Source organism: Onychomys torridus, chromosome 10 (genome assembly GCF_903995425.1).
Source record: "Onychomys torridus chromosome 10, mOncTor1.1, whole genome shotgun sequence".
Classification (NCBI taxonomy): Eukaryota; Metazoa; Chordata; class Mammalia; order Rodentia; family Cricetidae; genus Onychomys; species Onychomys torridus.
The window spans coordinates 48,484,122-48,500,863 of record NC_050452.1 but is presented as its reverse complement, the minus strand read 5'-3'; the positions used below and the strand labels follow the sequence as shown (position 1 = coordinate 48,500,863).

Sequence of the window (16,742 nt, the reverse complement as noted above, 5' to 3'; positions counted from 1 at the left end):
GGGGAACACAATACCACCACAACTGTTCACATTTTATCTAAATCCTTTCACAATAGGATCATTTGCCTGGCTGAAAATTTCCATTGTCCAGGAAATATAACCACAAAAATCATTAAGCACTAGGATAGGGCATTTACAATATATTATTTTTGAAGCACTGTTGTGCTGTAATAGTGATATCATTTTTTTTCCTTGTTTTGTTTTTGCATTTGATTTAGATTCTTCTCCTATTTAATACAATCCAACTTCAGTTTCCCCTCTCCCCACTCCTCCCAGCTCCCCCTGCCATCTCAACTCTCTCTCATATCCAACCTGGCTCTATTTCCCTTCAGAAAAAAAGTAGGTCTCCAACAGGCCACAAGCAAACACAATAAAATACATACAATAAGACAAGACAAAACCCTCATCCTGAGGCTGGACAAGGAAACTCAACAGGAAAAAAGAGTCCCAAGAGCCAGTAACAGAGTCAGAAGGGGGTTGGGGATTTAGCTCAGTGGTAGAGAGATTGCCTAGCATGCACTATCCAAATTTTAACTGATACTGGATCATAAAAGTGGTAGATATTTTGACCACATTGAATGTATAGCAATGTAACTAGACATTCACATAAATATAAATCAATATTTGTCTTTTAGCAGGTTGGATAATTTGCTTTTATTTATTTTTAAATATCAATAACTGTCACAGAATAGATGATAAATATTTAATAAAAAATGAGCAGAAGAAAAAGTTAATAAAACATATGTAATAATGTTTTTTTAATGTTTCTTCCTCTCAAAAAATTTCTGTCAAATAAACCGATTTGATGATAGTAAAGTTAATTTTCTACTTTTTCATCACTATCATTGCAGTATTTTTCTTCCTTCTGTTGGTAATATTAAACTTTTCCTAGATTTCTTTGTACATGACATAGACTTGTAAGTTTTAGTTCTTGGATAGCATACTTAATTAAATAAATCCAAACACTACTCATTCCATTATGATTTATTTAATTAAATCTTCTAGGAAAAATAGTCATTAATAAATTAATACTGAATTGTTCTAACAGAACTTAAATACAATAAGAAGGATTGCACAGAATGATTGTTATACCAGTATTTTTGTATGGGCCTTTCCCAATTTTAATTAACAAGTTCAAAATTGGATTATGTTGCCAGGCCCTTCTGTTTTCTAGCCCAATTTCCCTAGTGTTTAGTTATTTTAATTATTGTTGAGCACTGACCTGAAGCAAAGAAGCAATTTTCCTGTAGGAGTACTAATTACCAACTAAGTACTTGGTATTTAGGGCATAAAAAACACAAAGAAAAGTTGGAGTGCTAATAAAGAGCACCAAATTGCATGCATTTTTGCTTTAAGAATCCAGATCAAAGATTTTCTTTGGGAATTAATTAAGCCACCATTTATTTTAAATATTTTATCATAAAATAAAATATTATAATATATGGGTACCATAACCCATTTTAGAACGATTAGAAAATGTGTAATAAGTAGAAAATTTTAATCCTATTCTATAATTTGATACCAAATATTCGGATAGATAAAAGTTAAAAAGTCAAGTAAATAATCATGATAAAACAAACCTCTCACAATATTTTTCTTAGTCTAATAGAATATTGTCATATTTCATTATACTTTTGTCAATAAAAAGTAAATGATAAATTGAAAAAAGATTAATTTTTTTTCCTCAATTTACTCTCCAAATCAAAAAAGGTGAATTTCTAGAACTTAAATTCAAAATTAAGCCGGGTGGTGGTGGTGCACCATTTTAATACCAACACTTGGGAAGCAGAGGCAGAGGATAAGTGTAGTTCCAGGCCAGCCTGACATGTACAGTGAGCTCCAGGAAAGCCAGGTCTGTTACACAGAGAAACCCTGTCTTAAATGGAAAATCCCCTTCTGATAGTCATCTAATCCTTTCTCAGGAAGCTTTAGCATAACCAAAGTGTTATTAATATGATTGCTTTGTTAGTCTCTTTATTCACTAAATTTGAAATTCTACATCACTGCCTGTTGGCTATTGTCTTTTACCATATGGAGGAGTGCTGCCTGCCAAGCTTGCCTGACTATAGCCTGTCCTTCAAGAGTGTAGCTGGTCACTGTCTCTTTGGACAAATACCTCTTTGAACAAATACCAAAATAGAGATCACCACTGAGGAGTCATAGAATCTCATTAAAGAATAAAAAGCTTCTCTAATGGGAATTATCTTCCCTCACAAAGGATACATGTGATAAGTACAGGACCCTCCCTCAGACCTGGAGTGTTCCTCATCAAAATAAGAGCACAAAGTGGAGATAACAATCCCATCATTGTCTGTGAAATAGGTTCAAAGGCTTTTTTCCCTTCTAGAGGTGATTCACGTAAAAATCCTTGGAAGTCTGGTCCTTACAGAAGAGGGTGTAACAGACAGGAAAATGATTGCTACTGACTTTAATGATCTTGAGGGAGAAAGGTTTCTTTGTATTGATGAAATTAAGAAGTTCAAAGCCAGTTACCTGGAAGCAGCTCTCAATTGGTTGATCTTTAAGGAACCAGAAGGAAAACCAGAAAATAAATTTGACTTTAATGGAGAATTAAAAAACAAGGCTTTTGTTCTTTTTACACATGAGTGTTAGAAACCAATGCTTAAAGTAAAATGCGAGAAAAGACTTAATGATTGTACAAACATGAACTTGTATGGTTCATTTCGTGACACTGAAGAGGAAACTAGATCGTTAGTTGATTTGGTCTCAACACCGGAAATGAGAAAGAAATTAATTAAGAACAAGTGATAGGAAATTGGAAATTCTGTGCTAAGACCTTCCCCTCTGAGTAACTCTGAAACTCCATTTCTTTATGGTAACCTTGGGATGCAGGCACATATCAATTTGCTGACTTCCTGCCAAAGCATTATTCTTTTAAAACTTTTTCAACAGGCAATATGTAAATTCAAAAAGTATTGATTTTCTGGTGTTATATGTCAAATTTCAGAAGAAATTTTGGAAATGTGTTACTGTTTTAATGTAAACTCACTGTGAAATGTTCAGTTCTTTATTCTCAAAATGTGATGATTTTTTTATTGGTTAGGAGATAAGATTTTTTGATAATGTCAAATCATTCAGGGACTACACGGCTTACAAGACTTCAATCTTACAGGTTAACATGAATTTATTTGTTGTAGTGAAATCCTTCAGGACACCAAGTCAGTTTTCTATTTCGTCTTACTGATAGTATACTATCACAGATTGGGTGATTTTATAAGAAAAGTAAGTTTTATTTTGGCTAGTTGCATGTTCTAGTATTTGAATTGGGTGTTACTTATCTTGCTGGTACTGTTTTGAGTTGAGAGGCAGCAAGCACATGATAGTTGTTATAGAGAGAAACTCACCAAAATTCCTAAACCCTTCCATAACTTAATCTAACAGTCACATGATGATCAATTTGTCCACAAAGATAGGGTAACTATCACCTATTATAATCTCTCTCTCTCTCTCTCTCTCTCTCTCTCTGTGTGTGTGTGTGTGTGTGTGTGTGTGTGTGTGTTATATTGATATAACATAGATTAAAATTCATTATGAAGTTTACAGGAACAAAAATCTACTCATAATATATTTGTATTGCTGTTCTCTTTAAAGTATGTGCTTGTGCTCAGAAATACCGGGATAGTTTGTGAGAAATAGTCTGTGGCATTCTAGCACTCTGTTCCTTTGATGGAGTTAGAAGTGCCTTACATTGGGGTGATGTCATAATGTCATCTGCTGGGCTAATCGCCCTGCTCCCATTCCTCTCGGCATTTGCTTTACTTTTAAGAAGGGGTACTCTGAATTAGGAGTGCTATTGCACTTTGATTGCAGTTTGCATTCCCCTTGTGATTACTGATACTATTTTTTCATGTGGTTTTTGCTATTTTTTAGTGAGACATATCTATTCAGAGATTTAACTAGGAATTATATTGAAGAGACTCTAAATTTTCCTATTCAGTTGTTCGAGTTTCTTTTCTCTGCTCAATATTAACCCTTTCTCAGATGAGGGCAGAACCAGATAAATGAAGTGAGTAATGCCCCCAAACTCAAACGCTACCCAATCCTACTCCTAAATGGAATTCAATCTAGTTGTCCCCATAGAAATCAAAATTGTGCTAACCTGAGAGTGTGAATAAAAAAAAATAAAAAATAAAAAACAGGAAAGGCGAGGCTAGAAGGAGAAAAGAGTGCATCATGGCATTGCTCAATAAAAGGAATAACTTGAAGTGCTCTGTGGCACAGTGGACACAATTAGCAATAATATACCATATATATGCAAGTAGAAGTGACCATTTTAAATATATTCCTCATGAACAGAGCATTAAAGATTTAATTAATTAGCCAGAACTAATCACTATCATGTGTAAATGTGAATCAAATCATCAAATAGGGCCTGTGAGATAATCCAGCCTCTAAAGTAGCTTGCAGCCAAACATGAGCTCATTTCTGAGCCCCACATGCTAGAAAGGGACAAGACACTACCAATGGCTCTGCCCTGACTTCCAGCTGTGCTTTTTGGGACATAGACTTCAGGACATGCATGTACTCACAAACATATACTTAGTATCCACAAACCCAGAGATAGATACAGTGCATGTAAACAAACACACACACACACACACACACACACACACACACACACACACACACACACGAACAAGTGTTCCCCCCAAAACAAATACACATAATAAATGAAGAAAAAGGAGCAATCTCTATTTTTTAAAGAAGTTTGGCTATACAAAGACACCAGGGTTATAGTGGCACAGAGCAAAACTGTCGGGATGCATGCTATCTGGAATTCATTGAATGAGTACCGGGGAGGAAACAAGCCTGTTGCACCGTGGTGGCATATTTCTACCTCTGGCTTGTAGCATTTGTTGGTAATAGCTGCAACCTGATAATGCTGAGTAGTTCACATAAAATTGACCTACAGAAAGAAACTTTGATATTTAATGAGAATCTTAAGACAGAACTAAAATGGAAAAATTAGTCAGGAAAATATATATTTCTGAGAAATGGAGTGAGATAAAAATCTGACCATCTAAACCTGGTGGATTGTCTTGGTCCTGGAGGACGTGGGAATGGAGGGGAGGGTCTGGGAGGTAGGTGGGGTGGGGGCGGGAGGGGGGAGGACAGGGGAACCCATGGCTGATGTAAAAAATTAAAACACATAATAAAAAAAACAAATCTGACCATCAAGGAACTCCCACCTGGACCAGAGGTGAGTGCCTGGGGTCACACCCAGAGAGGCCCTCACCTGGTCACAGCCCAGGGCACCAGCCACTCCAGGAAGACCTGCCCAACTATGCCCCAGGTACTGGCCATAGGACAAGACCCCCCATCCCCTCAGGGAAGGCTCCCCCTCTCCAAAACCCTCAAGTGAACCCTACAACCTCCGTGCCCTGCCACCACACCCATCTGCCAGAGACCCCAGCCACTTCTAGAGACTTAGAAACCAGCCCCCAGCTTCCATCCTGCCCCAAAACTGCCATCTGGACCAGAGGTGAGTGCCTGGGGTTGTAGTCAGAGAGGCAACCACTTCTAGGTCCCACCACTGGGCACTGGCCATCCCGGGAAGACCTACCCAACTTGGCCCCAGTTTCTGGCCATTCCTCAGGCTCTGCAGGAAGGTTCCCCTTTTCCAAGACTTCAGGCATATCCTGCAGTCTCCACACCCTGCCCCCACACCCATCTGCCAGAGACCCCAAGCACTTCCTGAGAATCAGAGACCAGCCCTAAGCTTCCATCCTGCCCTGGAACTCCCACCTGGACCAGAGGTGAGTGCCTGGGGTCACACCCAGAGAGGCCCGCACATGGGTCACAGCCAAGGGCACCAGCCACTCAGGGGAAGACCTGCCGAACTGGGCCCCAGGTTCTGGCCATAGGGCAGGGCCCCCCATCCCCATCTTGAAAACAGGGAACATACCTAAACATAATAAAGGCAATCTACAGCAAGCCAACAACCAACATCAAATTAAATGGAGAGAAACTCAAAGCAAGGCAAGGCTGTCCCCTCTCCCCATACTTACTCAATATAGTACTTGAAGTTCTAGCCAGAGCTATAAGACAACATAAGGAGATTAAGGGAATACAAATTGGAAAGGAAGAAGTCAAGCTTTCCCTATTTGTAGATGACATGATAGTATGCATGAGTGACCCCAAAAATTCAACCAAGGAACTGATACAGCTAATAAAAACCTTCAGTAACAGGGCAGAATACAAGATCAACTCAAAAAAATCAGTAGCCCTCTATATACAATAGACAAACAGGCTGAGAAGGAAATCAGAGATACATCACCCTTTACAATAGCCACAAAAGATATAAAAGACCTTGGGGTTACTCTAATTAAGCATGTGAAGGACCTATATGACAAGAACTTTAAGTCCCTGAAAACGAAATTGAAGATGTCAGAAAATGGAAACATCTCCCATGCTCATGGATAGTCATGATTAACATAGTAAAAATGGCTATCTTACCAAAAGCAATCTACAGATTCAACTCAATCCCCATCAAATTACCAACACAATTCTTCACAGATCTTGAAAGAATAATACCCAACTTCATATGGAAAAACAAAAAACCCAGGATAGCCAAAAGAATCTTGTACAATAAAATAACCTCTGGAGGCATCACAATCCCTGACCTCAAGCTCTACTATAGAGCTACCATAATAAAAACAGCTTGGTACTGGCATAAGAACTGACATGTGGACCAATGGAATCAAATTGAAGACCCTGACATTAACCTGCACACCTATGAACATATAATTTTTGACAAAGAAGCCAAAAATGTGCAATGGAAAAATGAGAGCATCTTCAACAAATTGTGCTGGCATAACTGGATGTCAATGTGTAGAAGGCTGCAAATAGATCCATATCTGTCACCATGTACAAAACTAAGTCCATGTGGATCAAAGATCTCAACATAAATCCAGCTACTCTGAACCTGATAGAAGAGAAAGTAGGAAGTACTCTTGAACGCATTGGCACCACAGATCACTTTCTAAATATAACACCAGTAGCACAGACACTGAGAGAAACAATCAATCAATGGGACCTGTTGAAACAGAGAAGCTTTAGATGAGCAAAGGACATGGTCAACAGGACAAAGCGACAGCCTACAGAATGGGAAAAGGTCTTCACCAACCCCACATCTGACAGAGGGCTGATATCCAGAATATATAAAGAACTCAAGAAATTACACATCAAAATGTCCAACAGTCCAATTAAGAAATGGGCTATAGAACTAAACAGAGAATTCTCCACAGAGGAAGTTCAAATGGCTGAAAGACATTTAAGGAAATGCTCAATATCCCTAATTATTTGGGAAATGTAAATCAAAACGACTCTGAGATACCACCTTACACCTGTCAGAATGGCTAAGATCAAAAACACAGAAGACAGCTTATGCTGGACAGGATGTGGAACAAAGGGAACTCTCCTCCACTGCTGGTGGGAACGCAAGCTTGTACAGCCACTTTGGAAATCAATATGGTGCTTCCTTAGAAAATTGGGAATCCATCTCCCCCAAGACCCAGCTGTAGCACTCTTGGGCATATACCCAAGGAATGCTCAATCATACCACAAGGGCATTTGCTCAGCTATGTTCATATCAGCATTATTTGTAACATTCAGAAACTGGAAACAACCTAGATGCCCTTCAACTGAAGAATGGATAAAGAAAATGTGGTACATGTACACAATGGAGTACTACTCAGCAGAGAAAAGCAATGACATCATGAGGTTTACAGGCAAATGGATGGATCTAGAAAAAGTCATCCTTAGTGAAGTAACCCAGACTCAGAAGGACAAACATGGTATGTACTCACTCATAGTAGGATACTAGATGTAAAACAAAGATAACTAAACTGCTACACAACTCCAGGGAGTCTACCTAGAAAACGGGACCCTAGGAAAGACACAGGGATCACTCAATGACAGAGAAATGGATGAGATCTACATGAACAACCTGGACGACAGTGGGAGTAATGAAGGGAAAGGTTTGAGGGAAAGAAACCTTAGGGGAGCAGGAGATCCCAGCTGGATCAAGAACAGAAAGGGGGAACAAGGAATAACAGACCATGATCATTGAAGACCACATGAGAACAGAAATAGGCAGAGTGCTGGAGAGGTCCCCAGAAATCCACAATGATACATCCTCTGTAGACTACTGGCAATGGTCGAGAGAAAGCATGATCTGACCTAGGCTGGTGATCAGAGGGCCAAACACCCTAAATGTCGTGCTGGAACTCTCATCCAATAACTGATGGAAGTGGATGTAGAGATCCTTAGCCAGGCCCCAGGTGGAGCTCCAGGTGTCCAATTGTCGAAAAAGAGGAGGGGCTGTAATAGTGTGAATTGTTGAGACCAAGATTGGAAAAAGCACAGGGACAAATAGCCAAACAAATGAAAGCACATGAATTATGAACCAAAGTCTGTGGAGCCCCCTACTGGATCAGGCCCTCTGGATAAGTGAGACAATTGAATAGCTTGAACTGCTTGGGAGGCATCTAGGCTGTGTGACTGGGACCTGTCCTTAGTGCATGAGCTGGCTGTTTGGAACCTTGGGCTTACACAGGGACACTTTGCTCAGCCTGGAAGGAGGGGATTGTACCTGCCTGTACTAAATCCACCAGGTTTAAATGAATCCCCAGGGGAATCTTGGCCCTGGAGGAGATGGGAATGAAGGGGAGGGGATGGGGGTAAGGTGTGTGTAGGGGCAGGAGTGGGGAGTACAGGGGAACCCATGGCTGATGTGTAAAATTAAAAATAAAATTTTAAAAACATTATAAAAAATCTGACCATCAAAACTTCAATATACTCAGCTCAAGATGAAAAATTCTATTATAAGAACATTGAAAACATCTGGGATAGAGGGACTCCCTTCAGATGCTTCTGGTGTGCTGAGAGCTCCACTTTCCTTGTGTTTAATTTGAGTTTTAATTTTAACGTTTCCACTTGTGTTTTCACATTCGAAAACAGGGAATTTATTTGGTGAAAAATCTCTGTGGGATTTCCCTTACAGCCTCTGTTTTGTGGAAAAGAAATCAGAGTTCCTATAAATGAATCTTTCCAAGTTACACTCTACCTATATTATTCATTGTATGTCTTTGTTGTGAGGGTATGTTAGGGCATTGAGGGGAAAATAATCTTTGATTATACTAACTTTACTGAAGAATTCAGGAAAGAAATACATGAGCCTACACTGAAGGTCCTTTCCTCACACAAGCAAGAATTTTAGATATTCTTAGTATGTAATCATGTATGTAATCTCACAAAAAGAGCTGTTCTCAGAGTGCATATCTACACATGAACTTAACAAGTAATGATTTGTGAAATATCACTTTGTACAAGCCCCTTCAAGAAACACTTCATAAGAGAGAAGGGGTGACAGTGGTTCTTATATAAAAATGTCAGAATATTATACCTCCTCACTCCATTATTTTAAAACAGAAAATGGATAAACTTGCTGCTATTTCTATTGTAACCTTGAGTCAGTGGGTCAAACTTAGAAGCAATGTGTAGATGTTAGTAGAAGATGCCATTAGCTGAGCATTTTGTTTCAGCTTGGATAGTTGTCTAGGTTTTTTTTTTTTTTTCCTCTGCCAGGAAATGGTTTGAAGAAAAGAATTTCCTCCTTCATTAGTAAAGACAGCACATAGTGAAGGTTTTACTTTGATTGTGCTTCAAACTATGTCAGGCTGAATGTTTCTGCTTCCCATATACATCTATGAAGGAAAATCCACTAGCAAGAAACAGGAAAATAGAACAAGTCATTAGGAAATTTTCCCAACCAAGGCTCAGAAACCACAAAGAAATAAAGCCATCTAGGCTTCCAAACTGTTGACTGAGGGTTACTATAAGTAGGGCCTACCTGTGTGTCAGAAACCTCTAACCTGGACTAAACTTTCATCTGCCAGGACACACCTGTTACATGGCAGAAATTTACTAACTAGGAATAACATACACATTGCCTCTACCTTATCTCATGAAACTGCACATGTCCCAATCGGAACCACCTTCCTTTGCCCAACACATTGCATGCTAGTGATACTAAGCACAAAAGATACATCCTAATGAAGCAAATAATTTTACAAAATCAAACCCCTAACTCTCTGCAGCCTGTTGCCTTAATGCCGCGTGCAACATTCTAGTCACAGCCCTGATAGCAGTTCCCTTGCATGTGCTCCTGTAGGCCAAACTTCTTCCTCCTCTCCACATAGCCTGTCTACTAATGATTAGCAGATGAGGACTTTATGACCTGGAATAAAATTAATGAAGGTGAGAATATGAGAAAGAGGAGACTTGATCAGAACATGGACTGAAGCAGTTCATATTACCTGGTAATTTGATGAAACCATGAATCTAGCCTCAACAAAGAAAAATTCCCAAGTAAACATTGTGTTTTCTAATTTTAATTTTGATATTATACTATAATTACAACATTTATTCTTTCCCTTTCCTCCCTCCAAACTCTCCCATATTCGTCTCCCTGCTCTCCATCAAATTTGTGGCCTCTTTAGCACTAATTTATTTCATGTATTTGTATACATACCTACACACACACACACACACACACACACACACACACACACACACACATGAATGCATGCAATAAAATTATATATATAAAGTTTTTGTAATGTATGTAGTTTACAGGGCTGACCTTTTGTTACAAGGTGGGCTCTTCCCTGGGGGAGACCATTTCTCCAGCTTCTAGCTTTCCTTAGTTGTCTATAATACTTTCTGTAGGGTTGAGACATTTTCCCTGTCATCACTGGCACGTCTAGTGATGTTATATTTGATTAGCCAGGCTGTTATGGTTTTGTGGGGTCCTCTTGCTATTGCTAGTAGTCACAATTATACTGCGAACTCCATGAATCTCTTACAACCTTTCTGCCCTCACCTCTACAATACCCCCTAAGCCAAGAAGCTACTACAAATAGAATTTGGTGTTCTGATTACTATAATATTTAGTGGAACATCAACTTATAGCTCTGTAATTTTAAATTAATAGAAATTATGAACTAGAATCTATACATGTCTTGGCTAGTTTAACAACATCATAGTCTTCAGATTGGCCGTTTTACTAAACTTACAATTTACTAAACTTACAATTAAATTTACAAACAGTAAATTGAGCTACAGAGTATGAACCATTTCAATTTTTTCATCTTCAAATTTCAAATCACTTTTTATAGATCAACATTTCACTCTCTGTATTAAGGATAACATGCATATTTGCATTTTAAAATAGTGTCTATGTGTATATGCTTGTATTTGTGAGAATAGAGAAGTTTCCTTCCTAAGTTCCCTTTTTTTCTCTCCCAAATTTTGTGTTATGGGATCTTGTTTCTGCAATCAGGGCATCTCTTGAGAAAGCAGTTGTCTCTTTCATGTAAGTAGTTCAAAAACGAGAAAGTGGGGCAGCTGCTTTCTGAGAAGAGGGTACCACAGACATCATTTAAATTGATGCTAATTCTTCTAGAGTTATCTATTGAAGTGCAAAGGATGCAGTCTCAGTGCCTCTGTCCTAAATGTTCCAAACTGTGTTTTGTTTTTTTTCTTTCAGGACTAACTTACCTTTTCAGTGCAGAGATAAAATGAGAACATTGGCCCTTCTGCTCAAGGGGAGCCATTGTTCACAGGGCAAGTTACTACTGCAAATTATGCAATGAAAGACAGAACCTGTACACAGCATGAGTACTTTTAATTTTATTTTGTCCTATTTGCTATCAAAATTATGTGGCCATACCTAGCCACACCTCATATAGTGCCTCTGTTTGGGGGGGCATTTTTTTTAAAACCATTACATTCCAGTCCCTGGACCCCAAAGACTTGAAGCCATTTTATAATTTTTTCATGGAAACCCTACCAGACAAAACACATCTATATTTTCTTGGATTTAATAATGTCCCCAAGTTATTGGAATTTTATTGGTGCTTATGCCCCTCATGGAGAATTTAATGAGAAAGTGGCAGGAAGCAGGATTATCAGAACAGAAGCAAATCATCCAGGGTTAAAAGTAAATAGTGAAAAGAGAGCAGGGCTACAGAATCTCAGAATATGCTCTCCTTCATGACCCACCCCTTTTTTTTGTCCCCTTTCCAGGTGGGTCATCCTATCAGTCTCTTTTGCCTAGAGGATTTCCAATCAGCTGCTCTTAAACACTGTCTGTCTGGGGTGTATTCCATTCTGACAAGATACTAGAATTGTTATTGAATCCCTAGGGACATCTCCCTGTGCTGCTCGTTGTGGATCTTAGAGTTTATGCTAGGTAGAAGTATTGTTTTCTCCCATGGCCATTTGCATTGCCCCTTTGGGTACTATCAGACAGTCCTCAGAGAGTTAGCTTTCAGGTTAGTTACACACCAACTCCCTCAAGTCCTGTGTCCACAGTCTGTGGTATCTTCTGCAGCAGGGTCATATTTTTAAGTTCTGGAAAGCAATCATGGCAATGTAATAATCTATGTTAATTGGAGTCTCTTTGACTCCCTTGACCAACAGCTCAAAAGGAGTTTTCCTATGCATGACCCTGGAGTTTTTGTTATACAATCCATGGTACTTGAGGGGAACAACATCCCAAGTGATGTATCTTCACAAACAAAAATTTGTGTAAGTATATAGATACACTTATATAGTATATATTTATGATATATTTGTTTATTCCTTTTTCAAAATCACAAGTGGTACTTATCTTTCTTCCATCCTTCACCCACTTATTGTCCATCCTCCTCCTTCAGAGCTAAATTTGCCTCAACCTGTTGCTTTTAGTTTTGCTTCATAGTGTATGTGTCTTCCTAGTCTCTTCTCTAGAATTTATTCTACTGACGTTCATTTGTAAGTTGTTTGTTTTTTGTTTGTTTGTTTTGTTTTGTTTTGTTAATTTCTTGTTTACTATGGCTTATCTATAATATAGTCACATCTAAAAATTCAGAGTTGAAATGACAGATAACAGAACATGCTTTATTTACGTTTCTGAGTCTGGTTTGCCTCACTCACTGCGGTGTTTTCTAAATTATCTTATATTTTCTTTTTCTTTTACTCATTGATTATTTTAATTATATTTGACTTTCAAACATTTAAAAATTTTGCAATACTCATAGGCTATGTCTATTTTAATTAATATCTAAGTTAATACTTATGAGACAATGTTAGCATGAATTCAATATTTGTAAAGTTATTAAAATCAAATTTATGAATCAAACCACCTCCTGAAAGCTTATCTTCATGAATTGACAGAGTTTATAAACGTTTTCAATGTGACTTCTTATTGCGGCATTGATATGCACTGTTGGATATCTAAAACTGTGATTTAATATCTGTTGACTCATACTGTCACCATTATTTTATATACGTGGGGATGTTTGCAGGCCAAATACCTAAGCTCTGTTCTTTTGCCCTGTCTGTTTTTAAATATATTTTGATATATTTTCCTGTCATTTATGTCACTGGTCACATCGGAGTCTTTGATAGTTTGTTATGAGTGCAGGTAGAAGTGTTGTACATATTAGTATAGTTTCTATTTTTATATTTTTTTCTGAGATAGAATTATAGCAGTTTCTCCTTGAAACACTAAGACATCTGGTGTCTGCATAAAATTTATCAAGCTTACTAGTTGAGATTGTCCTGCCTTCAAGATCTGCCACATAATTATTTCCTTATTCCTTCTTATTAAATCTTACATTTACCAGTTTGAAACATTTGGCTTAATTTTATACCATGAAAAAAATTTAACTGTGTATATATTTCTATCTTTTTCATATCTAGCCCCTTGAATGTTTACAAGAAACATTCAAAGTTCATATTTGGATATCTACAATACTATAAGACATTGAGAGTATTATTTTCATCATGTAGCATCTCTGTATTGTCAAGTTCTTTGAAAAACATCTTTAATATAGCCACCCTATATGATTTATCACTTACCTACACACGTCTTCAAGCAAGCAGCAGAAATGTAAAAGAAAAACCATAAAAATTTTTAACAAAAAAATTAAAATAGATGAAATCATGTGTACAATACAGACCTCAAAGACTTTTTCAGTTATTTATCACCATGTGTACAAGCTTGTAGAACTGAGTGGAGAAAGCAAATCTTCATTTCTCATGATTACCTTTGTTTGAATAAACCAAGAGGTTGGCTTATCTGAAACATTCCAAATGTGTCACTCCCAGACTCGTTAGTCAATTTAGATGGAAATGCAGGGGTAGCTGTCAAAAACACCTTGTTTTGAAAGGCTTGACCTCTGTAGGTGGCTGTAGTATCTCAAGGAAAAAAGCTGATTTCTAAGAGTAATAAGATTAAAGCTGGCAGTCCTTTATAACTTGGACTTGAAAGCTTCATAATGCTCATTTGACACACACCATTATCAAGGCCTGTCAAAATATTTTCAAGTCAAGATTAGATAAAATAGTTTCCATTTGTTGCCATGGAAAATGGCATATGAACATACACACAAATAAAGTAAACAATTTGGGTCATCACTTGAGTCAGTTTGCTCAGAAAAAAATATACAAAGCAGATTATATTTAATATTTCCTCACACCTTTCTTTCTGTGTTCTTTGTTTTCTTATTTGGGGTAAGCATGGAGTTGAATATTGTGAAATGATCAAGGACTAGAAATTTTAATATTTGTATCAGCCTTTACTCCTGTTGTAGTGGCCAGAGAAACACTTATTTACATTGAAAGCTTTTATAACTTAGTTGGAAAAAATATGGTAATTTGATTGGTTCAACAATGGTTATTCAAGAAATCAAGAGATATAGATATCAAAGATAATTTGGGATTAAAACATTCTCTTTATATGTTCTGCTATACATTATGTCTTGCTGAGACAATACTATTCTTAGAAACACTGAATACAATGGTCTTGAAATGCTTACTCAGCTATTGAAATGTTTGAAGAAATCTATAATTCAACTGAAAATTATACTTCTTGGCTCAACCATCAGTAGATTAATTTTCACATTAATGTAAAACATTATATTTGTTGAATTTCCACATGCATAAGTTACAGCTTGTGTGAATGTTGTGTTAATACATTACCAGATCTGGTGATACTTTTCTAGTTATTATCAAGCATTCTTTAAATTCCATAATCTTTTATATAATCTACTTTATACTGTTTGGACATAAAGACACCTTAAAGCAAAAATGAGGTCAGGAGCATCTAGCTATAACACACTAATTGAGGAGATCTTTGATGCCTAGATAAATGATCAATGTAACACAAGAAAAATAAATAAAACTTAGAGAAGTGGTGACAAATGAACATTGATTAAAGGTTATTAAAATATGTTTCAACTGATAAAACAGTCACCTAAATTGTTAATAACTTTACTTTATGTATAAAATATAGAAAACATTCTAATTATGAACTCCTAATTTGAAAATTAATTGTACATTCAAAGTGAAGATAATCTGAAGGTATGCTTGATTCTAGAAATGGTTTAGTTATTTATCAAAAAAATATATACTCACTTTCTATGAAAGTGAAACCAGTTTCTCTGTGTTGATTCCATCATAGGCTTAATTTTAACTTCATAGCTGTGAAACACCACAATGTAACCATATAATTTAAAAAATATGATAAGCATATTTTAGTTTAGTTGTAATAAATTGTAAGTAAGATAGGAATTTACGCACTTATAATCATGCATGTTGGTTAAGTGAATACTATGCTGATTTCTGAAGCAGTTTCCCTTCAGTAGAATAGACTTCCCTCACAACTGGAAGGAATGAGATTTAGTTTTGCAAGTGGTACTTTCAGAGCACTTTTCTGGGATGATCTCAAGCAAAACTGTCATCTTGCTGAGGCAAAAGGAGGGAGATAATGCTTCTTATTTTGTCTGTTATTTTCATGGGAAGGATTTTGTAATCTTAAGGGACATTTAAAAGATATATTATTTTCTCAAAACAGCTCTCTCTAATTCTCTTTCTCCTCAAGTCCAGGTGCAAAGGCATTTCTCTCCTGGGCCTGTGATTGTACTTTTTAGTTATTATTTAGAATTAGTGTTGTCCATTTTATTTGTTTCTCTACTAATATATGGCTACTAAGAGGACATAAATAAATGCATTAATTTTACTACATCCAGAATGATATTTAAATACTATCTGTTGAATAAATGATAAGGACCCTGGAAATAGATTCCAGCCCCAATTCTTCTTGTCTTTTTGTTGTTGTTTTGTTTCGATTTTGTAAACTTTACACAATTTACTGTCATCTGGAAAGAGATTCCTCAAATGAGAAAACTCTACCAGGTTGTCTATAGGCAAGTCTCTAGAGTACTTTCTTATGAATGACTAATGTGTGAGATCCTAGCTGACTGAGGTCTGTACAAATCCTAGGTCTTAGTTTTTCTAAGAAAGTAGACTGAAAAAGCCACCAGGAGCAATCATGATGACCATTACAACCTTTACAATATTAGAGTCTACCTTAATTATTCTTTTACTGTCGTGCTTTCCCAGATACTTTGATGTTACAGCTTCTACTTTTGAGATCTTCAAATCAACTTGAAAGACTTACATCAACCATCATAATCTTGATACTGTCATTAGTCATAATTCTAGCTATTATGACTTGATTTCAAGGAAAATGATCTCTAGGAACTGTTTAAGTTATCAAATTTTCTTCATTAGTTTAATGGGAAGTAAAGAGTTACCCATCTCTGTATCTGTCTCTCTCTCTTTTTCTGCATGTGCTTCACTTTTTCTTGCTTTATTCTCTCCCGTTCTTC

General features: G+C 36.9%; 1 pseudogene; it reads left to right on the top strand.

Moving 5' to 3' along the window:
* Positions 1-2,193: 2,193 nt before the first annotated feature.
* On the top strand, positions 2,194-2,769 carry LOC118591887 (annotated as a pseudogene).
* The last annotated feature ends 13,973 nt before the right edge of the window (positions 2,770-16,742 follow it).